The 26374-nt window shown below is 35.8% G+C and overlaps 1 protein-coding gene across 2 annotated transcripts in view; it reads left to right on the top strand.

The window, feature by feature from the left end:
• OPRM1 (opioid receptor mu 1) overlaps positions 1-26374 on the top strand; it is a 172550-nt gene that overhangs the window by 5758 nt on the left and 140418 nt on the right. The window lies entirely within an intron of this gene.

Here is a 26374-nt window from a genome sequence, read left to right as displayed (position 1 = left end):
CAAAACTGATCAGAGAGATAGTGGCTCTACCGAATCTAACCAAGTGAACCTTTATAAGCCAATGGGTAGGGCAGGTAGGGCTTTTACACATGATGAAACACGTGATGGGTTCTATCAAGTGAGAGAGAGAGATCAATCTATTCTAGATATCAGTTTCTGTCTAGGCAAGAATATTATCAAGTACAGTTTGCTTTTTTAATTCAATCATGTATTAGTTTATCAGTTGCATATATTTAAACTTCCATTTTTAGGAATACAAGGGAATCAATTTAATTTTGAGAATTTTATTTCAATATGCAGAATTAAACAGACCACATAAGTTTTTAAATTGGCGCGCCATACCTAGGTATCTAGTGACAGACTGATGATTGAAACATATGGACATCCATTTTGTTTTCAAGCTATTCCCTCTAATTTTGATAAATGATAATACAAACATAAAACTTATCTTCATGCCATGAACTCACTGTCATATTTAATATGGAACATAGCTTGTGGATTTTCTTCTTCAGCTGTTTTTAAATATGCCCTTGAAGAATGTTGCATATGTAGTCCACCTTCGTTATTCATGGATTCTGTGTTTGCAAGCAAGCTTACTTGCTAAAATTTACTTGTAACCCTAAAATCCGTATTCATGGGCTTTTGGGGTCTGTCGCAGACATGTGCAGAGTTGCTCTGATGGGCAAATTCCCAGCTGAGGTCAAACGAAACAACACTCTGCCTTCCTGCTTCAGCTCTCAGAGTGTAAATATTTCCTTTCTGAGGTCTATTTAGGACTACATTTTTAGCATTTTTGATTTTTTTGTTGTTGGTGATTTCACTGTTTAAAATGGCCCCAGGTGGATTGACATGTACACACTCTTATATTTAAAATAGAGAACCAACAAGGACCTACTGTGTAGCACAGGAAACTCTGCTCAATATTCTGTAATAACCTAAATGTGAAAAGAATTTGAAAAAAATAGATACATGCATATGTATATCTGAAGCACTTTGCTGTACACCTGAAACTAACACAACATTGTTAATCAGCTATACTCCAATATAAAATAAAAATTTTAGACATAGCCCCAGGTGTAGTGTTGAAGTGCTGTGTAGTTTCCTAAGCACAAGATGGCTGTGAGGTACCTAATGGAAAAAGGAGGCGTATTAGATAAGCTTCACATGGGTGTCATAGGGGTGTTGGTCATGAGTTCAGAGTCAATGAATCAGCAATATATATTAAATAATATGCCTTTAAACAGGAACACACATAACAGAACGTTATGTATTGATTAGTTGATGAAAATGTGATTGGAGGCTTACAGGAAACTCCCCCTGTATTTATTTGCTCTAGAAGCAAAGCTTCAGTCTTCTCTAATTCCGTAGGTAAAGTGAGTCTATAGAACAAAACTACCATGAATGAGAATTGACTGTAATAGCTTTTTTTTTCACTTTTAAAAATTTTACTTTCTGTGTTTAAATTATAAGAGTAACAATCTATTTCCCATTCAAAGTTTGTGGATTTATGTGTAGATATATATATGTTTTATTTGAATTTATTATTTGCTATCAATCCACTGGTACAGCTCAGTTTTCATAATTTTGCATATTGAAATAAAATTCTCAAAATTAAATTGATTGCCTTATATTTCTAAAAATAGAAGTTTAAATATAATTGGGATTATGTAATAATCCCATGTGAATGTCTGGATTATACTTACAATTTAGGATTTAGTTCAGTTGTCTGAAGTCTTATGCTTTTATTTCCGGTAAAGCTCTAAACTCCAGAAAGAAAACTTTCACCTAATTAGTAGTATATAATTGTACTATAGTCATACAATCACAACTATTACTTGATACTTTTTTTTTGCTCATCACTTTATTTTTTTAATTTTTATTTTATATTGGAGTATAGTTCACTTACAGTGTTGTGTTAGTTTCAGGTGTACAGCAAAGTGATTTAGTTATACATACACCTATATCTATTCTTTTTCAGGTTCTTTTCCCATATAGGTTATTACAGAATATTGAGTGGAGTTCCCTGTGTTATACAGTAGGTCTTTGTTGATTATCTATTTTATATATAGTGTACTTGATACTTTTACTCAACAAACTTTGGAGTAATTTTTAAGCCACAAAATTCTTACTCTAGTTTTCAACAAGAAACTAAACTGCCTACAATTTAATGGCTCCAGGTGTGTGAATTAGCCTGGTCCCTCCGCACTGAGAAGGGTGAGAATGCTCAAATAAAGTAGGGATGTAATCTGGAACCTAAAAACCTATTTTATATCAAGATGTTTTTGTGAGCCAATGTAAAGTTTGGATTTAAATGATTCCAAGATAAGAATCTCACCTCATTTTACTTAATTTAGGTGCACATACAACTCACACTCATCAGGTGAAGAGGGATCACCTCTCAGTCTAGACCAGGGGGTGACAAATGTTTACTGTAAAGGGCCAGAAAGTAAATATATTAGGCTTTGCAACCACATGGTCTCTGTCACAATTATTCCACTCTGCCTTTGTAGCCCAAAAGTAGCCATGGACAAAATGCAAATGAATGGACATGACTATGTTCCAATAAAACTTTAGGTAGACACTAAAATTTGAATTTCCATATAATTTTCACGTGCCTCAAAATATTATTTTTCTCAACCATTAAAAAATATAAAACTACCTACAAACTTATTTTTGTTTTTTGATTATTCTAACCGTGAAGATGTAAAAAGCAGACATGTAAAAACCTAGCTCCTAAAATATTTCTCATTAATGATAAAAAAAGATTGATTTTCTAACTAGCATTTTTTAATAATTTTACCTAATCTTTTAGTTGACTTTTATGAAAATCCATACATTTGATTATCAGGAAAATAATTATGCCACATCTTCTTTTGTTAACTCATTTTACAAGAATGAAATGATTCTTCATTCAGTACAAAAAAATGCAAACCTTCATTTTGGTTTACTTGATTACACAATGCAAATTATTCCACAATAAGTGTTACCAAATTACTTCCTTGTAGCAGCCTCAGATTAAAAACAGCCAAACTAATTATTATACATATAAAAAAATTAAAATACAAATTAGAATGTAAAACCATTCTTAGCTGACAGATTTGGCCCACAAGCTGTCATTTGCCAAACTCTGGTACAAATGTGCTAAATAAAACTTAGTGGTCATAAAAAAGAACATATCTCCTTCTTTGGCAAATTTGATTGCATTTTGTTGTTTACTAGAAGGAAACAAAGCATTTTGTAAAAATAACCTAGTACCACCTTGCAGTATTTTTCAACATGAAGAAATATCAATACAAAATGAAGTTTAACACAAATCAGAAAAGCGGTCATAGATTTTTATGACAGAGGATACTGCTTTTCTGAAACTGATGTTGAAGTTAAAATAGTTAAAAGAGTAATCACACAGGATCATCTCCATGTCACCCCAGGTGTCCATCTTCAACCCCCAACTCTTCATCCAACCCAGACAAACCACAATATTCATTACCACTCTTGGCCAGTGATTAGGGAGTAAGTGCTTAGAAAATAGCGGTTCTGAAAAATTTCCATCTATTAAATATGCTTTGTGGTTATCTTAAATCAGTGCAATTTTCTAGGCCTTTTCACAGTATTTTCATCTTCAATCATTTGAAGCTTTCAGGAAAAATTGAAATTGTCATCTGTAAATTCACATTAACTTCTTAGCAAATATGAAATCTGTCCTCAAAGACACCTATGCCTACACACACACCCACCCCCGTGCACCCAGATGGTGACTGGCAGCTTCATTTCCCTCCACCTCTCTTTAGGCCCTTTGAAGCACAAAAGCTCATTGCTTGGATTTTTTTTCCTCTTCTTTTTGACTTACGTAACTTGCTCATTTTTAAAAAATTTGTTTTCTGTCGTTCTCAAAAGTTGCTTTGAAAAATGTTATTCCCTGTGTTTTAGAACTTAGACTGTCCAGCTGCATAAAGAGGACTAGGGTAAGCCTAGGTGTTCTGTGGTATTTGTAATCCCTTGACTTCCAGCCCATGGTTTCCCTCAATCATTTCCTAAAACTCACTGAAATCTCCTCCCTGCCTGATTTCTCATCTTTAATTCAGTCCCCATCTGTATCCAAATGACTGCTTCTTTGACCACTTGTGTTCAGAGAGAACTTTCTAGCATGTACACGAATTCTTTAGATCAGCCAGATGGCCACCAGGTACAAGTTTGCAAGGAGAGCTAAGTTAGGGAGAGTTTTAACTGGGTGATAAATAGTCCAGCTGAAGAATGCTACAGTTCCCAGAATCTCTTAGGTGAGATTTGGATCTAAATTCTAGCAAGAAACCCAGACAGGATAAAATGAATAATAAAATTTGAATTTCCTTCCAATTAACTCATGGAACATCAGAGCTATTGCATAAATCCTTGCAACGCACTTAAGAGACAAAGAAGGAGAAGACCTCCCAGATAGTCCATTCCAGTGGTTCTCAATCTTGGTTGCACATCAGATTCACCTGGGAAGACTTTTAAAAAAGAAAGAAAGAAAACCCACTTCCACCTAAGGCTAATTAAATTAGAAACTCTGGGCATAACTCCCGGGCACAGGTAGGTCTAAAATCTCCCTTGGTGAGTCTAATGTGCAGTTGAGATTGGGGCACACAGATCTGGACCAACCTACCTATTTCATGGATGAGAGAGCAGCCCTGTTTGACAAGGAGGTTTAAGAGATCTGTCCATGTTTCCTTTCTCTGAACATTATGAAGCTGCTTGTAGAATAAATAGTAAATTAAACTACCTCCCAGAAAAGCTAAAGCTCAGGATGTTTTAACAATTTTCCTAAAGTTGACCAATCATCTCCCTTCATAGCAGGCGCACTGGCATGGAAACAGTGCTAATTCTGGAATGAGGAATAAAAATCATATTCAACCTCACATAAATTTTAGGTCCAAATTAGATAAGATATATGGAAATGGGTGGTAAATTCTAAAAGTGTTATATGAGAGAAATGAGTTTTGTTATTTGCTTCCCTCCCACTGGGAATTTCTTCTCTTCCCTCCCACTGGGCTCACACCATCGGCATGCAAGATCTCAACATTCATCCACTACTCCTGCCTCACCACAGATCAATCATATTATTATTCTTACATTTTGAAATGCAGTTTATCATTTTGGAATCACAGTTTCTGCAGAGGCAAGGCAAGGCATTGCGTGGGTGTTACTGTTGTCATTCTTTGATTCATTCCAATGCACTGGATCACTCCAATATCATTTTGTTTAGCAACCATGATGATGGGAAGAGAATTCTAAGGACACATAACTGCAGTTTACTTGGCTCCCTATTGATAAGTCTTTCTATATTATGTGATAAGTTAATGGAGAAAAAAGACACAAACCAATTATTGTTTGGAAAAAGAATAGCTATTTTTAACTTAAATATTTCACATTTAAACTGGTGTTATAGTCCAAGTGTCTAAAGCAGAATTCAAGTCTAAATCTTGACTGCATATAATGAAACTCCTTTTTACTCAGCAGAGTAGTTTACTTGAATTAAAAGAAATAACTTGTAATGATGGTGTCCTTTGAACACGAGCTTTGGAAATTCAGGAATTTAACATACCATCCCTGTGAAAAATCCTGCCTTCTGTTATGAGTCTGACTACTAATCACAGTAAAACTGTTCAAAAAGATGGAGGTCTTCACGGAGGATGCATTTGTGATGGTACCGTGAGTCTGTGTGAATGTCTATTCCTAACACCTTCATAATGGATTTTTCCAGGACTTGCAAGGCAATGCCTGTCAACTTTTAAATGAGAGTAGTAAACTCTATAAATAAAGCAAGCACGAGGTAGAAAATAACATCCTTGAGACCTACGGTGTCCCTGAGAACTGAGAGTATTCCAAGTACAGAAACTGTGGAACAAGGAGATCAGTGAAAGAAAAGGCCTTTGCTTCTGAGCATTTTTTCACTGAAACACTGGGTTCAGTGCCACTGAAAGGTTGAGCATTTTGTGGGGGACTATTAATGTTAATTGAAAAATGCTGCTGACAGTATAACCTGCACATCAGAACTTGATTGCGCCTGCCAAGAAGAACAAGGGAAATTTTTATCAACATTATAATTTAAAACTTACTCAGCCCCATCAGCTCTAAAGAGGAAACCACATGGGTTGAAGGAAATTATATATGAGCATGTTTCTGATGATGTTGGTGATCCAAGGCCACGAAAATAAGAGCTTCTATTAAAAGCAGACAATGTTAATTGAGATCCTTCAAACAGTCACTCCTTCTGATGACAAAAGGAAGCTTATTTAACCACTTTGCAAAATAAACAAATATATATTTAAAGAATAAATATAATGCCTTAAAATTAGATAGGACTTTACTTTTTCATTACATTGAATAATTTGATTTTGTAAAATTTTTGTGAGTTTAAACAAGGAAAAAAATTGTAAGTCAAACTAATGCTAAAGAGGATGAAACTGAAGCTCATTTATTTGCTATGTTTGTTGAACACTACTTACAAAGCACCCTCCTAGAAGCTCCAAAATCTACCACTGAGCAAAATAGACCCAGTCCTACCTCTCCCCAAAAGTACAGTCTAGTGGACAAGAAAATTAACTCATCTCACCAGCTGATAAATGCCAAAGATAGGACCAGGATAACTAACCCAGTGTTCTTCAACCACACTATCAGACAAACACTATTCCCAAGGTTTATTACAATTACTGTAGTTTATCTTCCTCCATCACCAAGCCTAGCAATGGGAAACCTTTTGATTTGTCTTTATTTAATTTTCTGAATTTCATTAAAGGTATTATTTATGTTTCAGAGACACGATAGAGAAAAGTGAGTGGAGTGGGGCTTGGCTAATTTTCATAGAAAAATGAAACAGAATCCTATTGACCAGGATTTACAAGTATTTCTCAAAGCAGATGTTATAAACATTCCACAAATACTAAGGATAAAGCAATGGAATAGTAGTCTGGAATGAATGGGATTCACAGGAAGAAAATCTCAAGAACCATTGCTGTAGGACATTCATTAGTGTGTCACTACACTGAAACAATGTTCATTTTATTTCTGAATACCCTGTCATACATAAACATAGGCAGCAGAAAGCTCAAGTTAGATGTCAGACCCAAAATTTCTGTTCTTTAAAATTACTATCCATTTTGTGGAATTTAGGACACAAGTATCAAAGGAGAAATTGATGCCATCTTTTGAAAAAGGATCATTACTCTGAAAAAAAGTAGACGTTTCCTGCCTATAAATAAATATGTCACATTCCCACAAAATACATTGGTACATTGGTACGAGTCAATGCCACAAAGCATATATTAAAATACATAAACCACACCAACGATAATTTCCACAAGAGTACTATTTTCTCAACACTTTAGAAACTCAAAAATAAGAGCATATGAATGAATGAATGAACGTGCCCATCTGCACACCCTTGCAGACCTACTAGAGAATGGACTGGAGGATACGGGGAGGGGGGACGGTAAGCTGGGACAAAGTGAGAGAGTGGCATGGACATATATACACTACCAAACGTAAAAGAGACAGCTAGTGGGAAGCAGCCGCATAGCACAGAGAGATCAGCTCGGTGCTTTGTGACCACCTAGAGGGGTGGGATAGGGAGGGTGGGAGGGAGGCAGATGCAAGAGGGAAGAGATATGGGGACATATTTATGTGTATAACTGATTCACTTTGTTATAAAGCAGAAACTGACACACCATTGTAAAGCAATTATACTCTAATAAAGATGTTTTAAAAAAATGAAAAACAAAAGCATATTTTATATAAAGATATATGTCCTTTATCAAAAAATGTACTCTTCTGGAATAATAATAAAAACCATGCTTTTGTGTAGCTGAAATATTTTGTCCACACAGTAGTTTGAAGGTAAGTTGATATTTGAAACATAATATATTGGTCAACTTTCTAGTTAAAATAGATGAAGAGGTGGAGTTTAACATACCAAATCTTTGGGTGGGGGAGATAATTGGTGAAGGAAAATAGCTGTGATTTTAGAACAATCTAGGCTATGATGCATCAGTTATCTTTAGCACACATGAGAAAGCATGCTAAAAAAATTAATATAAGCAAAAGTAACACTTTTATGCTAAGTATAAACATTTAAGCTGCGTCTTGTCAGAGAATAGTATCTGCCTCATTAAATTTGAAACCCATGAGAGGAATCATCATCATCAACATCACCTTAGCTAACATTTATTGAAAGTTACTACAAATTAGACTCCAAACCAATAATCCTTAAATATACTATTTTAAAATTTTTTCGTGTTTACACCAACCATTTAAGGAAGACACCAATATCTTCCAAGTTTTACAGATGAAGAAAATAAAACTCAGAAAATTTAATTAATAAGCCCAAATTTGTCCAGCAAATAAATGATAGTACTAAGATTTGAATCAAGATCTATATGACCCTGAAACTTAAGGTCTTTCAAAACTGCTATGTTTACTTGCATCAAGGTGAGATTTTCAAGCTGGTTACTGAGGCTTCACTTGGATAGTTGATTAGCCTGTTATCTTACCTTACATATCATACCTCCCAGAATGTTCCCTAATTGACAACCTGAAAAATGACTTTTTCTTTATTGATAGCCTGTACTCCCACTGAAGTGAGAATAAAGAAAATAGGAAACTTGTCTTTTCACAAGTCAAAATCTGGAGTTTTTCCTTCATATTAGGCCATGACATTTTGAATTGAACGTATGTCTCTGGGTTAACTGGATTCAGGTCTCTGAGTCTGCCCTGCAACCTGGAAAAAATAGAATCCATTAATTATTTGTGGAACTTCTAACTACAGAAACTCAATTGTGATATAACGGTACTCTTATACTTTATCCCCAGCAGCATAATTTTATGCTGTGACCAGTATATACGAATAATTCACATCAACAAACTGATCAGGAGACAGCCAGAGTACCAGACTCAGTGCTGAGAGTGACAGCTCAAACCAGGCTTTCTGGATCTGTTATTCAGCCAATCACCAGGCCACTTTCATATTTCCCTTTATTTCAGTGATCCTTTTTTACATTTTTGAAAAAACTGAAATTTCCAATTTGGAAAATTGTAAGCTCCTTGAGGATGAGACTATCTTTTTTTTTTTTTTTAACATTCTCCTATCCCTGAATTTAACAGAATAACAAATGGTAATAGGACATAATGTAGCTGAAATGTTTCAGTACATTGAATATACTGTTTTGTTAATGCTGTATTTATTTCAGCCCTCTGTGTTTCAGTGTCCCATTTCTGTTTGGTAAAATAAGAACTTTTAGAACATTGTTTCTCTGAGTGTTACTAGTTGAAAGAAACTTGGAATTCCCAAAAGTAAAATTCTTATAATACAGGTAGCTTTTGTTTAATTTGAGAGCAAAAATATTTTCTGCATTCAAGTTGAGACGAGCACCTGAGTCCGTAGAGTCCCTGCCTTTTCCTTCTTCAACTTCATTGTCTGCAGGAATCCAAATGAGAGAGGGGTTATGAGGAGATAATAGTGACAGAAAAATTAGATCTGCAAGAACTAGTTCTGGAAGAATCTGAGAAGAATTCATGCCTCTGTCTCTCTACTGAGCAAAACACCAGACAAACAAGCGAGGGGCAAGTCAGCTGGAATTACTGCCAAGTGAAGGTAACCAGGCTTGTCAGTGTTACTCCAGAGAGTCTAAGTAAGGTCAACAGATGCTTAAAGTACTAAAAATCTTTCCTTCTCACTCATGACTCTCACCTATAACTTTCTTTGCTTCTCAAATATTTATGGAGTCACTTAGGAAAAGTGTGGAAACCTTTCCTATTCATCTTCCATGCCAAATTCTTCCCATAGACTCTATCCCAGTTCATTTCACATTCCATGCTTTAAAAGCAGATTAGCGAACGTGAGGTATCTGGGGAGATCACTAGTACATGGAATTTTGCTTCTTGCATCAACATGATAAAATGAAAACTGACAGACGTTGGGAGAAGAATTCTCTGTGGAGACATTTTTTTTCTCCCTGAAATATCAATGGACATATGCCTCCCCAGGAGAAGAAAGACGAGGTGACAATAGCCTTAATATCAGGAGAATAACAGGAGTGAGGTTCTTCCCAGGACATAGAAAGAGAGAAATCACAAGATAACGTGTGACTAAGGAATCCAGGTCCATCTCAGCTATGTGTCACACAAGAAGTCAACCTAGGTGACTAAAGGAAATTTTCTGGTCTCTACTATGGACCAACCATTTCACAGACTTTTAAAAGTACAAAGTTTAGGCCAAGAAAAAGACGTTCTACTTCCCTGAGCAGAAAATAAACTGGTAAAATTTGATAATTATTCACTATCAGTAAAATGGTAGTAAAATTTGCCAATTTAAATGTATTTAACAGAGGTTTGTATTTGTTTCTGGAAAACAGGTACATGATAGACTAATTGGAGAAACTAGATTTACATTTATTTCTGGAAAACAGACAATAGATAGACTTATTTGGGGTCAACTTTCTACGAATCCTTTCCTGCCACCATCAGAGACAAAATCCTTGGCAGCCTGGGCCAGTCATGTAACTCTGAGAAACAAATTTAATACTTTCACGGACACTCTCCATGTGATGAAACAAATGTCGAATAATTGCAACTTTCTTGAAAACTAAATACAAGTTTAGTACTTCTTTCAACATTGCCATATCACCGGTTACCTTGCCATAATACCTAACATACTGTTCGGAAAACATTTGGTTCTGGTCTCTCACCAGACTGAAGGGCCCTCCAAGATATGTCTCAGTTGAGAACCACTGCCCAGCACAGTATTCGGCAAAAATAAAAATTAAAAAAAGGTGTTAAATAAATGTATGCTTGACTCAGTGTTGACACTTAGACGGTTTTATGATGGAAAAAGTCATTAGAAAAATACAAATGTGAATATTTTTATTTATGAAAATTAAAAACATGCGTATAATTCTTAAGATGTTCTATTTCATACATAAAGTCCAATATAATTATTAAGCTAGGAGAAATGTGAAATATAACTTTGATCACAGGGTTAGAGCATTAAACATAACAATGTTATGAGTTTATCTCTACCTATTAAGCTTATGGTGATTTGTATTTTACTTTTTATATTCTTCAGATTCTAAACAAATGGAAGTGCAGTGATATAATGAGGAAAAGCACAATCAATAATATGAAAATAAAAGGGGAGAAAATTTCAAAAGTAATAGATGATCCTGAAAGGTAATAAAATATTGCATTAGAGAGTTTTTTCACTAAAATATAAATCAAGGTCATGTTTGCAGTTTTCCTATTTAAAATACTGTTAACATACATTAGTTTGTGACTAAAAATGTTGTCAGTGCCAAGTGATTCTATTCCAAGTGGAAAACAATTCTATATTGATTTAATAACCCTTATTGCACCATAAGCCTAAAATTTCAAACTTTAAAAATTAAAGGGAGTTCCTTGCTTTGCCAAATTACTGGTTTATTCATGAATCATATTTTCTCCTAACAAGTGCTGTTGAATTCTCCACAAGGGAAGGAAAAATACGTTCCAAAAAAAATCTCTCTGCCTGAAAATACTTCTTTAAAAATCTCAACAAATTGCTTTTAGTTTCCTAGAAAAATCCCAGGTCAGCATGATAGTTAAGTTATAAAGGATTATATAATTCTTGGATGGAAAACAGTTATTATAAATACACGATTTTACATAAGCCAAGATCTACAGGCACTAATTGCATTACTTTTATTTTTTCCTTCAATTGGTCCTAAAAGATTTTTGGACAGCTACTACTGCAAGAATTAATTGAATGTGAAAATATTTAGATATCAGCAGGTGCTATGACACATTAAAAGGGATAAACAGAGATTGCTCATCAACAGTTCTGACAAATAGAATTTGAAATTAAGTCTTCATGGATCTTAATTAAATCTCTGTTGCAAAACTCAGGAGCAATGAGAACATTCTTATTTCAACTCCCTACACAGTATCCTAATGTATAATTCTCTCCAACGTGTTGTGCTAATATTAAACGCTGCTAATGGTTCAATCTACAGGACACACACACACACACACAATAAAATATCCAACCTATCCAGGCATTTAGATTTCATAGCAGCAAACACCCAAGTATTTCAAATTTACTATGTTAAGCATTTTTGTCCTTGACAGCTGTTCTGAACCTCAGTTCTCTTTAAAATAGGGATAATACTCATAGTTGTTTTAGCTACTAATAAGATTTTTTTGAGCATCAGTTTACACAAATGTATATATAAGTGTTTGTAAACCTTACTGCACTTTATAAAAGTTATTATTTATCATACAGAGAGCTTATATTACATGGTGCATACTGTAGTAGTATAATGTAATAGCAAGGAGCATAAACTATAAAAAATAGGTGTGGACTTAAATTCTGCCTCTGCAACTGTTGTTCTTGAGCAAGTTATTCAACCTCCATAAAAGTTGGTTTATTCATCTACAAAAGAAGTGATAATGTGCAACTTATAAGTGTGTTACGAAGATAAGTAAGAAAATTCAAGTAAACTGTGTATAGTAGTAACACCTAGCACAGAGTGAGCACTCAGTAAATGTTGGCTATAGTTGCAACGCTCAAAAAACAGCACCTATGACCATCATCATTTAATTTGTTTTAATGGTAATTTTTAGTGGTGATACAATCATGTCTTTACAGTTGTGGAAATTGAAGCTCAGCCACTTGGCCAAGGTCACAAGACGTAGCACTTAGACCCATGTATCGTACTTCCAAATCCAATATTCTTCCTACTAGGCTATGCCGTAGAGTTTTACTCCTAACTTGATTTAAAAGCCAAATTGGGAGAAAATTAACAAAATCAAGGTACTTTTTGTTACTCACTGCTGTGTGGGTTCATAGCATTTTAATAGGGTTGGCCTTGCTCTTAAGATTAAGTAAACATTGGTAGGACTGGAGAATTGTCACGAATGAATGGTCCTGCCTTGAAAGGTAAGATTTTTGATCTTTAATCTCCTAACACTTAAGATTTTAATTAAGGGAACATCAGATAGTCATTTTAAAATTCAAACTATCTCTAAAAGATATTGAAAATAAGCACAATGAATATAAACCAGATGACTACAGTTGAGCAAGCAGGTCTTTGCTTTGATGACTTCTAGACCTAAAGATGCACATTCAGCAGTATTTGAAGGGATGGAATGCATAATAGGTGAGGGGAGTTAACCTGCGGCCTGATGAGGATGCAGCTAAGGATGCAGCGCTGGTTGTAGCCTCTGAAAGAGGGGAGCAGCCCTGAAAAAAGGGGAGATAGTATCGAATGTGAGTTTTCACAGCCCCCAGTTCCACCGGCAATGGACTCTGCCTGCTACACATAGACACTGGGTGAATGTATTTGCCAAGATTCCAGTGGTGCAGGCAGCTTTTGCGGCCACCATGCCCTCTAAGTGGCCTGTACCCGCCTGTGGGCATCACTGGAAGATACCCAGTGCTTCCCGCCAGTCGCTGATTGCTGTTGGTCTGCTGCTGGTCCCTCCTGATGCGAGCACACGCTACTATCAATGCTCACCAGCCAAAGCCACCAGGAATACGCCTGGAAACAAAATTTGGCTTATTAAGTTTGCTACAACAAGGAAGGCAACATCACAGGAATTTTAATTTATATTTGGTGATTTAGAAGAGGATTCAAGGAAGCAGAGGTCTGTTTAGATAGGGCGCTGTCTCAAAGCAAGAGGAATTTGATACACGGGCATCAAAGATTTTTTTTTTTTTTTTTTAATCTAGGAGACCGAATTAACAGAGTAGAGCTAGAGTTGTCATTGAATAATAAGCAGCGGTCAATTAATGTTAATCAGGAAAGGGAGATGTTTGTTATTTTTATGGTTATGGGTGACCTTGGTTTTATCTCTGATCATGCATGGGTATAGAGTCCACTTGTTTTTGTCCTTTGGCATCACGGTCACGAAGAGTCCTCATCTGAGGTTGATATTCTATGGAATTATGTTCCACAAAGGAATATCACAACCTGGCTGTTAGCAACTAGACTTGTTCCCTGAAAGCTCTCAGGGGTTTTTTTCTTTCTCACTATTACTCAACCTCACTGCTCTCACATGCCATTCCTTTTCTCCTCTGGCAAGAGGGGAGGGATAAAAATGTAGATCAATGTGAGAATGATAAGGTGACATAGGATGGGGAGGTATTTATTCTTAGGGGTGGGGAATGCTTTAAGAACATGAAATGAATAGGAATTTCATATTTAAAGAAATTATATAGGTGTGGGCATTAGGCTCAGGAGAATTGATCCTGTCATTCAGACAAGCACGTAGCAGAGTACAGATTGATCCTGGTCCCTATACTCCACAGGCTTACAAACAAAACAACAGAACAGATAATACTAATATAATCCACACATGTGCTACATAGCACTAAGATTTCATGTGCAAGCATACAAAAGGCTGAAATTTTTTCTCAAGTTCATTAATAGCACAAGATTGGTCTTTATTAAATGTTCAAACTAAAAGTGAATATGAAACAATCTTTCATTTTCAGGATGATCGAGAACAGGCACAAAACTTTACTTCTGACCCCTGAACTCCAGAACATCTTTCAGAAATTATCTTTTAAAAGAACACAAATTAAATCAATAAATCAATGAAGAGCCATACATAAATTTTTGAAAATGATAGAGAAATTCTTGGTAGGCAATATGAATGCTTAAACAGTCTTTTTTTAAAATAAATTTATTACATTTTATGTATTTTTGGCTGCATTGGGTCTTTGTTGCTGCACACGGGCTTTCTCTAGTTGTGGCGAGAGAGGCTACTCTTCGTTGCAGCATGTGTGCTTCTCATTGCGGTGGCTTCTCTTATTTGTGACACACGGGCTTCAGTAGTTGTGGCATGCAGGCTCAGTAGTTGTGGCTCATGGGCTCTAGAGCTCAGGCTCAGTAGTTGTGGTGCACAGGCTTAGTTGCTCCACAGTATGTGGGATCTTCCCCGACCAGGGATCGAACCCGTGTACCCTGCATTGGCAGATGGATTCTTAACCACTGCATCACCAGGGAAGTCCCTAAATGGTCTTATTCAATGTCATTCCTACTTTCTCTGCTGATGTTTGAACCAACTGAGAGATAATGCAAAATGAATTAGCAGAGAAAAAAATGTCAGCTTTATTACTGATAAATACTTTGCTGATGTGACATAGCTGTACAGTAATAATGGCTTCTTAATTAAATCCCAGAATGAAATACACTAACCCACAGGCCTGGACCACTAGCAACCTCTCCATAAGGGGACCAGCCCCTTGAAAATTTGGAACCTGGAGTAATGGGGATGTAACATGCATTTCCTTTGAGCAGCTGAATCTCAGAAAGCAACAGGAGAAGGGGCAGAGCTGTACATAACCAACTCTTTATCCTAAACATAAACTAGACAAGTCATTCCTTCTTTTGAAAAGAGTGAATGATGCAACAGAAAGATCAATAATGTTAAGATCAATAATGTTAAGGTCATAATAATGTTACTGACGACTTTACTCTCGAATTATGAATTCAGAAGAAAGGAGATTCTTTCACTTCAGATAAACTAAAATGCCAAAAGAATGCCTGGGACAGAGAATAGACAGTGTGAGCCTCAGATTGGGGAGGCCCCCCTGAGGGTTCCATAATGGAGTAGATGTCCACAATGGTGGAGGCCATGTGGGCTGACCCTTGTGTGTTTTCCAGTCTACAAGCTAGACAGAAGCAATAATGTCCATTTGAAAACTGGTGCAGTGATTGGAGCAGAGTTACTAGGCTGCACCTGGAGACCAGCAATGCTCTGGAGGATTAGAAGGTAGCCACCGGTGTACTATGTCGACCTCAAGCCCACCCCATCCTCCATTCTTATTGAGAACAGTATGGTACACAAGCCTCAGGAGCTGATTCCAACTCCTGTCCCATCAGTGAACTGTCTAGCAAGGAATATTAACTTTAAGGGTCAACTCAAAATCAATGGTCATGACCAAAAACCACAGTTACAGAAAGATAGAGAAGATGAAAAGGCAGAGGGCTATGTACCAGATGAAGGAACAAGAAAAAACCCCAGAAAAACAACTAAATGAAGTGGAGATAGGCAACCTTCCAGAAAAAGAATTCAGAATAATGATAGTGAAGATGATCCAGGACCTTGGAATAAGAATGGAGGCAAAGATTGAGAAGATGCAAGAAATGATTAACAAAGACCTAGAAGAATTAAAGAACAAACAAACAGAGATGACCAATACAATAACTGAAATGAAAACTACACTAGAAGGAATCAATAGCAGAATAACTGAGGCAGAAGAACGGATAAGTGACCTGGAAGACAGAATGATGGAATTCACTGCTGCGGAACAGACTAAAGAAAAAAGAATGAAAAGAAATGAAGACAGCCTAAGAGACCTCTGGGATAACATTAAACGCAACAACATTCGCATTATAGGGGTCCCAGAAGGAGAAGAGAGAGAGAAAGGACCAGAGAAAATATTTGAAGAGATTATAGTCGAAAACTTCCCTAACATGGGAAAGGAAATAGCCACCCAAGTCCAGGAAGCGCAGAGAGTCCCATACAGGATAAACCCAAGGAGAAACACGCCGAGACACATAGTAATCAAAGTGGCAAAAATTAAAGACAAAGAAAAATTATTGAAAGCAGCAAGGGAAAAACGACAAATAACATACAAGGGAACTCCCATAAGGTTAACAGCTGATTTCTCAGCAGAAACTCTGCAAGCCAGAAGGGAGTGGCATGATATACTTAAAGTGATGAAAGGGAAGAACCTACAACCAAGATTACTCTACCCGGCAAGGATCTCATTTAGATTTGATGGAGAAATCAAAAGCTTTACAGACAAGCAAAAGCTAAGAGAATTCAGCACCACCAAACCAGCTCTACAACAAATGCTAAAGGAACTTCTCTAAGTGCGAAACACAAGAGAAGAAAAGGACCTACAAAAACAAACACAAAACAATTAAGAAAATGGTCATAGGAACATACATATCGATAATTACCTTAAACGTGAATGGATTAAATGCCCCAACCAAAAGACATAGACTGGCTGAATGGATACAAAAACAAGACCCATATATATGCTGTCTACAAGAGACCCACTTTAGACCTAGGGACACATACAGACTGAAAGTGATGGGATGGAAAAAGATATTCCATGCAAATGGAAATCAAAAGAAAGCTGGAGTAGCTATACTCATATCAGATAAAATAGACTTTAAATTAAAGAATGTTACAAGAGACAAGGAAGGACACTACATAATGATCCAGGGATCAATCCAAGAAGAAGATATAACAATTATAAATATATATGCACCCAACATAGGAGCACCTCAATACATAAGGCAACTGCTAACAGCTATAAAAGAGGAAATCGACAGTAACACAATAATAGTGGGGGACTTTAACACCTCACTTACACCAATGGACAGATCATCCAAAATGAAAATAAATAAGGAAACAGAAGCTTTAAATGACACAATAGACCAGATAGATTTAATTGATATATACAGGACATTCCATCCAAAAACAGCAGATTACACGTTCTTCTCAAGTGCGCACGGAACATTCTCCAAGATAGATCACATCTTGGGTCACAAATCAAGCCTCAGTAAATTTAAGAAAATTGAAATCATATCAAGCATCTTTTCTGACCACAACGCTATGAGATTAGAAATGAATTACAGGGAAAAAAACGTAAAAAGGACAAACACATGGAGGCTAAACAATACGTTACTAAATAACCAAGAGATCACTGAAGAAATCAAAGAGGAAATCAAAAAATACCTAGAGACAAATGACAATGAAAACACGACGACCCAAAACCTATGGGATGCAGCAAAAGCAGTTCTAAGAGGGAAGTTTATAGCTATACAAGCCTACCTAAAGAAACAAGAAAAAGCTCAAGTAAACAATCTAACCTTACACTTAAAGAAACTAGAGAAAGAAGAACAAACAAAACCCAAAGTTAGCAGAAGGAAAGAAATCATAAAGATCAGAGCAGAAATAAATGAAATAGAAACAAAGAAAACAATAGCAAAGATCAATAAAACTAAAAGTTGGTTCTTTGAGAAGATAAACAAAATTGATAAGCCATTAGCCAGACTCATCAAGAAAAAGAGGGAGAGGACTCAAATCAATAAAATCAGAAATGAAAAAGGAGAAGTTACAACAGACACTGCAGAAATACAAAGCATCCTAAGAGACTACTACAAGCAACTTTATGCCAATAAAATGGACAACCTGGAAGAAATGGACAAATTCTTAGAAAGGTATAACCTTCCAAGACTGAACCAGGAAGAAATAGAAAATATGAACAGACCAATCACAAGTAATGAAATTGAAACTGTGATTAAAAATCTTCCAACAAACAAAAGTCCAGGACCAGACGGCTTCACAGGTGAATTCTATCAAACATTTAGAGAAGAGCTAACACCCATCCTTCTCAAACTCTTCCAAAAAATTGCAGAGGAAGGAACACTCCCAAACTCATTCTATGAGGCCACCATCACCCTGATACCAAAACCAGACAAAGACACTACAAAAAAAGAAAATTACAGACCAATATCACTGATGAATATAGATGCAAAAATCCTCAACAAAATACTAGCAAACAGAATCCAACAACACATTAAAAGGATCATACACCACGATCAAGTGGGATTTATCCCAGGGATGCAAGGATTCTTCAATATATGCAAATCAATCAATGTGATACACCATATTAACAAATTGAAGAATAAAAACCATATGATCATCTCAATAGATGCAGAAAAAGCTTTTGACAAAATTCAACACCCATTTCTGATAAAAACTCTCCAGAAAGTGGGCATAGAGGGAAGCTACCTCAACATAATAAAGGCCATATATGACAAACCCACAGCAAACATCATTCTCAATGGTGAAAAACTGAAAGCATTTCCTCTAAGATCAGGAACGAGACAAGGATGTCCACTCTCACCACTATTATTCAACATAGTTTTGGAAGTCCTAGCCACGGCAATCAGAGAAGAAAAAGAAATAAAAGGAATACAAATTGGAAAAGAAGAAATAAAACTGTCACTGTTTGCGGATGACATGATACTATACATAGAGAATCCTAAAACTGCCACCAGAAAACTGCTAGAGCTAATTAATGAATATGGTAAAGTTGCAGGATACAAAATTAATGCACAGAAATCTCTTGCATTCCTATACACTAATGATGAAAAATCTGAAAGAGAAATTATGGAAACACTCCCATTTACCATTGCAACAAAAAGAATAAAATACCTAGGAATAAACCTACCTAGGGAGACAAAAGACCTGTATGCAGAAAACTATAAGACACTGATGAAAGAAATTAAAGATGATACCAACAGATGGAGAGATATACCATGTTCTTGGATTGGAAGAATCAACATTGTGAAAATGAGTATACTACCCAAAGCAATCTACAGATTCAATGCAATCCCTATCAAATTACCAATGGCATTTTTTACGGAGCTAGAACAAATCATCTTAAAATTTGTATGGAGACACAAAAGACCCCGAATAGGCAAAGCAGTCTTGAGGCAAAAAAATGGAGCTGGAGGAATCAGACTCCCTGACTTCAGACTATACTACAAAGCTACAGTAATCAAGACAATATGGTACTGGCACAAAAACAGAAACATAGATCAATGGAACAAGATAGAAAGCCCAGAGATTAACCCACGCACCTATGGTCAACTAATCTATGACAAAGGAGGCAAAGATATACAATGGAGAAAAGACAGTCTCTTCAATAAGTGGTGCTGGGAAAACTGGACAGCTACATGTAAAAGAATGAAATTAGAATACTCCCTAACACCATACACAAAAATAAACTCAAAATGGATTAGAGACCTAAATATAAGACTGGACACTATAAAACTCTTAGAGGAAAACATAGGAAGAACACTCTTTGACATAAATCACAGCAAGATCTTTTTTGATCCACCTCCTAGAGTAATGGAAATAAAAACAAAAATAAACAAGTGGGACCTAATGAAACTTCAAAGCTTTTGCACAGCAAAGGAAACCATAAACAAGACGAAAAGACAACCCTCAGAATGGGAGAAAATATTTGCAAATGAATCAACGGACAAAGGATTAATCTCCAAAATATATAAACAGCTCATTCAGCTCAATATCAAAGAAACAAACACCCCAATCCAAAAATGGGCAGAAGACCTAAATAGACATTTCTCCAAAGAAGACATACAGACGGCCACGAAGCACATGAAAAGATGCTCAACATCACTAATTATTAGAGAAATGCAAATCAAAACTACAATGAGGTATCACCTCACTCCTGTTAGAATGGGCATCATCAGAAAATCTACAAACAACAAATGCTGGAGAGGGTGTGGTGAAAAGGGAACCCTCTTGCACTGTTGGTGGGAATGTAAATTGATACAGCCACTATGGAGAACAATATGGAGGTTCCTTAAAAAACTAAAAATAGAATTACCATATGACCCAGCAATCCCACTACTGGGCATATACCCAGAGAAAACCGTAATTCAAAAAGACACATGCACCCGAATGTTCATTGCAGCACTATTTACAATAGCCAGGTCATGGAAGCAACCTAAATGCCCATCAACAGACAAATGGATAAAGAAGATGTGGTACATATATACAATGGAATATTACTCAGCCATAAAAAGGAACGAAATTGAGTCATTTGTTGAGACGTGGATGGATCTAGAGACTGTCATACAGAGTGAAGTAAGTCAGAAAGAGAAAAACAAATATCGTATATTAATGCATGTATGCGGAACCTAGAAAAATGGTACAGATGAGCCAGTTTGCAGGGCAGAAGTTGAGACACAGATGTAGAGAATGGACATATGGACACCAAGGGGGGAAAACTGCGGTGGGGTGGGGATGGTGGTGTGCTGAATTGGGCGATTGGGATTGACATGTATACACTGATGTGTATAAAACTGATGCCTAATAAGAACCTGCAGTATAAAAAAACAAACAAAACAACTAAAAAAAAAAAAAAAAAAATCAATGGTCATCATATTGTTAATGAGTGACTACACCATGAAAGAGATGGGAGAGGGTGCATAACAAACAGAAGAATTTACACTTGAGGAAACAGAATTAAAAAGTAATCAGATGAGGACTTTAAAATAAGTTATATTTATCTATCTTCAGAGAGGTGAAAGAAAGTATTGTTTCCATGAAACAAGGAGAAGCCATCTGAAAATAAGAAAAGATGATAATTAACAAGCAAAGCATAGCAGCTAAGGACCCAAATAACGTGAGCGCAAACCCTGCCTCCAACAATTGCCAGTCAGGGGTCCCTAGGGCAAATTACCTAACCAGTTCGTGCCTTAGTTTGCTCATCTGTATAATGGAGCTAATCATAACACTTACCTAATTATTTAACAAATGTAGAGCACTCAGAGCAATAGCCTACATATAAGTGTTTGTTACATAAGAAACCAAATTTGAAATTCTGAAGATAACAACCACAATATTTGGCATTCAGTATTCTATGGGTAACACAAAAAGAGGGAAGATCAAGAGTATGTTCGTGAGCTGGAAGAATGTAGTAAATGAGATAGAAATGGAAAGGATGAGAAAACAAATGAGATACCAGAAGTGTAGACAGAGAAAAGCTATCTATTAGAAGTAAACAACAGAGGGAATGGAAGAGAGGCACTATTTGAAGAATAGCCCCACATTTCCCGTAACTAAAGAAAGTGATGAAACTTCAAACTGGAGGGACTCTCTGAGTGCCAAGCACAATCAATCTTTAAAAAAAAGTCTCATCATATATTAATGAGATTCAAGAACATAAAAGAGATAAAATTGCAAGACAGAGAAGGGATAATTCATTGAGAAGGAAGAAAATCAGAATTTTCCATCAACACCATTGGAGTAAAGAAGAAGACGGATGGAATAAAGTGAGCCAAACCATTGTGAATGTCAAGCCAAAGTAGATATTTCAGCGGTAACTCCCTCAACATACTCTAGAAGCACGTTATTTAGAGATATTGAAGTAAAGATTAGATAATCAGTTACAAATACTGAAAATGACCACATTAGCAATAGGAATGAGATAGGAGAAGAGGAACTGGCATTTTTCATCACAAGGATGAAATTATGTTCAGGTGTTTCTTGAATAAAGATTAACAGTATGAACAGTATGGAGGTTCCTTAAAAAACTAAAAATAGAATTACCATATGACCCAGCAATCCCACTACTGGGCATATACCCAGAGAAAACCATAATTCAAAAAGACACATGCAGCCCAATGTTCACTGCAGCACTATTCACAATAGCCAGGTCATGGAAGCAACCTAAATGCCCATCAACAGACGACTGGATAAAGAAGATGTGGTACATACATACAATGGAATATTACTCAGCCATAAAAAGGAATGAAGTTGGGTCATTTGTAGAGACGTGGATGGATCTAGAGACTGTCATACAGAGTGAAGTAAGTCAGAAAGAGAAAAACAAATATCGTATATTAACACATATATGTGGAACCTAGAGAAATGGTACAGATGAACTGGTTTGCAGGGCAGAAATAGAGACACAGATGCAGAGAACAAATGTATGGACACCAAGCGGGAAAAGTGGCGGGAGGGGTGGGGAATGAATTGGGAGATTGGGATTGACATGTATACACTAATATGTATAAAATGGATAACTAATAAGAACCTGCTCTATAAAAAAAAATAAAATTCTAAAATTAAAAAACTAATAAAAATTAAAAAAAAATTTTTAAAAGATTAAATATATTTTTAGATAACCAAATATAATAAGCATTTTTGAGTGTCTCCTATGTGCTGGGCTTGGAAGAGTAACAAGACTCAAATCCTACCTCTGTGACATTCTGATACATTAGAGGGGGGCAGCATGGAGCAGTGAACAGACCTAAGGTAAAACCAGTTCTGTCACTTATGGGCTTTACAACGTTGGGTAAGGTAGCTGATCTCTGAGGACTAGTTTGCTCATCTGTAACATGGGGATGATTAAGTACCTCTCCCTTCAGTTTTGTAAATTTACTTAGTGCAATGCCAGGTCAGTAGTCAGTATTAATGAACGTTACTCTTCTCATGTATAAGAAGATCTTTAGAAGGATGTTGGCCAAAATGCTATCGCCAGGTGGTAGAGTTCCAGGTTTCTATTTCCTTTGTGCTTTCCTGTATTATTTATTTTTACAATAAGCATGCATTATATTTTTTAAATTAAAAATATATTCTGAAAAAATCTATATTTTAAATTATTAAAAGGAAATTTCAGACACATTTTAATAATTTCATAATAAGAAAAGCCTTTAATGAAAAATGGGCACACACACACACATACACACACCATCAAGGAGGTTAAAATTCGATAGTTTTAAGGAACAGCAAAACATGGTGAATGTTTTTAAACAGTAGCAGTCTGAGAAGAAATATTTACAGTTACAGTATATATTTTAATCTCTGACAAGTCAATAAGAAAAATATGAGCAAAAATGAGCAAAAAATAAAAACAAATTAATAGAAGAGGCAATATAATTGACCAAGGAATACATAAAATTATTTTCAACCTCTAGAGTAATCAGTAAAATGTTAATTAAAATGACAACAACATATTACATGTCATTCATAGATTGGTAGATAATTTAAAGTTTTTTAACAATTCTGCATTATCATTTCTTATAGGTAAGTAGAAAATAATTTAATTTTTCCTCTAGCCTAGTTGATCAAAATTTATTTATTTTTATTAGGGCTATAGAAAAATGTCTTTCCATTCTACAAATTTATATTGGAATTGTAATGTAAATTTTTAAGATGATCAAATTTGGGGAAATTTCTGTTGAATTTCTTTCTTATACGAGCTATAAGATTTGTAGGGAAATATGTATCATATAAGTAAGAAGTGATCTAATATATTAGAATATATAAAATGTATGAGTTCACATATAGACATACTCATGGCTGTGGTACTGCTACAAACTTGTGCTTTCAAAAGCAAGAATTCTGATAAATTCTATTTCAAGCAACTGCCATCAATGTTATAGTCTATGAATAATTGCATTTTACATTGTATAATCAAATATAGTCATGATAGAAAATAACTATTTTGTTGGTTATTGATAAAAATCAAATCTCCCATTTACAAAAATGTATGTCTGGTGATTAGAAGAGTTTTCCACAGAATAGCTTCCGGCTCTGACATTTTACAACTAATTTCTCTCCCATTCACATTCTGTTGCATCATGTATAATATATTCACACCTTCTGTCTCTCCCTTGTTCTCTCCTTCTCTTCTTTTCTGTCCCTTTATGGAACTTTGTTCTTCTCTAACTTCAACATTCTTCACATTTTGCATCATACAAAAAGGCAATCTCATCCACTTGCATGACTGGAATTAACATCTAGAGGCTGATGACATAAATAAATTGCTCCAGCTGAACTGCAAACATATATTTGGGTACTTAATAGTCATTTTTCTTTTGTCCCACAACACAGTACACTCAAAACTGAACTTTCTATCAACACCAAAGTTGCTTTCCCTCTCTTCCTTCTGTGTTAAATAGTGATATTACCATCTGTCCATTCTTCCATGCTAGAATTTGGGAGTCGTATTTCACCCTTCCTCTTCTACTCCCTATTTCTAAAAATTTAATTAACTTTTGTCTTCCTAATTATCTCAACTCTCCATTTGTTACATCTTCTTCAATGATGTTATTGATTATTTTGCTATTATTGATTGTGATGATGGTGATGGTAGTGGTGTTGGTGGTGGGTAAGAAAGAATAAGCACACTTTGACAAGTATTGCGTTTGAGAAGTCAATAGCAGATTACAGATGTCCCAAAGAGAGTTGGAAAGGTAGTCATGGAATTTGAGAGAGAGGTTGTGTGTCAACTACATAGAATTGATAGGCTTAAATCATGGACTGTGAAAGAGTAAAGCAAAGGAAATGGAGCAAACTCAATTCTCCTTTAAAAAATATGATTCTGTTACAACATTCGATATAATGAGAAAATATCTCAAAATTCCCAAGATATTCCCAGCATAGGCATCTTTGAAAAGAAGATTAAAAAGCTTTGCATGCCTACCTTGTTTTAGCTACACTGTGGGTTGAGTATATCAGCAATGAACATCCAGAAATACACATGGCCCACAATGCAGTTACAGCACAGAAGGTACATTTCTGTTTTAAATGAAGCTTAGGGAAATGGGGGGGAAAGGTCTCAAACGTTTGTACATCTCTCTGTGCTTAGTTTCTTCCACCATAAAAAAAAGGTGATCAGACTGTGTGGTCTTGAAAGCCCCTTTCAGATCTTACTTCTCATCGTTCCATGACCTTCTATGACCAAAGTTCTTTTTAATTTGACAACAAAATGACAAGGCAAAAAGGAATATTCCCTGTTTACTTTTACTTCAAAAGCCACGGGTTCCCTAAAAAAAAAGGTTGTTTCGTCTTATCATAAAGAAAATAATTATAGTCCAAACCCTTCTTCCTGTATTCAATTCCATTTACTGGTGACCATCTTGTGCTGGATTCTGTTTTGAATGGATAATTTAATTATCACTTTTCAACTTTTCTGTTCATGCTACCTTTCATATTATACTTGTATTGAGTGATTATACACACATCATCACCAAAAGTATAGATGAAATCTTAAATTTGTTGCACTAAGTGCAATAGATAATAATTCTACTCATAGTCTATTCTCTCTAAAAACTTATAATCTACAGCATACACTTGAGCTTCTTCAAAAAGCAATTTTCTAATATTGACATTGGTAGAATTGTTTATTGTATTTTGAAGTTTTCTCTTTTGTTCCTTCAATATTAAAGAAATACATAGGGATATATTATTATTTGATGTTAGTGGTAGTGCACATTTGATTATTTTTTACATTCAGAACTTTCAGATCCTAAAATAAGGAATTTCCTTTTCTCTTAGAACTCCCAAATTTAGAAGCTAAAGTATTTCTTTTTTTTCTTTTGGCTGTGTTAGGTCTTCATTGCTGCTCACAGGCTTTCTCTAGTGCGGCAAGCTGGGGCTACTCTTTGTTGCGGTGCATGGGCTTCTCATTGCGTTGGCTTCTCTTGTTGCAGATCACAGGCTCTAGGCATGCGGACTTCAGTAGTTGCAGCACGTGGGTTCAGTAGTAGTGGTGCACAGGCTCAGTAGTTGTGGCTTGCGGGCTTAGTTGCTCCAAGGCATATGGGATCTTCCCGGACCAGGGATCAAACCTGTGTCCCCTGTATTGGCAGGCAAATTCTTAACCACTGCGTCACTAGGGAAGTCCCTAAAGTATTTCTAAATTTTAAAAACAGGCCTTTAGAATAAAAATAAAACATTGTTATCTATGAAGCAAAAGGCTGAGACAGATATTCTGATGCTGTTTTTGAAGTAATTTGGT

This window comes from Balaenoptera ricei, chromosome 12 (assembly GCF_028023285.1).
Source record: "Balaenoptera ricei isolate mBalRic1 chromosome 12, mBalRic1.hap2, whole genome shotgun sequence".
Lineage (NCBI taxonomy): Eukaryota > Metazoa > Chordata > Mammalia > Artiodactyla > Balaenopteridae > Balaenoptera > Balaenoptera ricei.
This window is presented reverse-complemented; position numbering and strand designations above follow the sequence as displayed.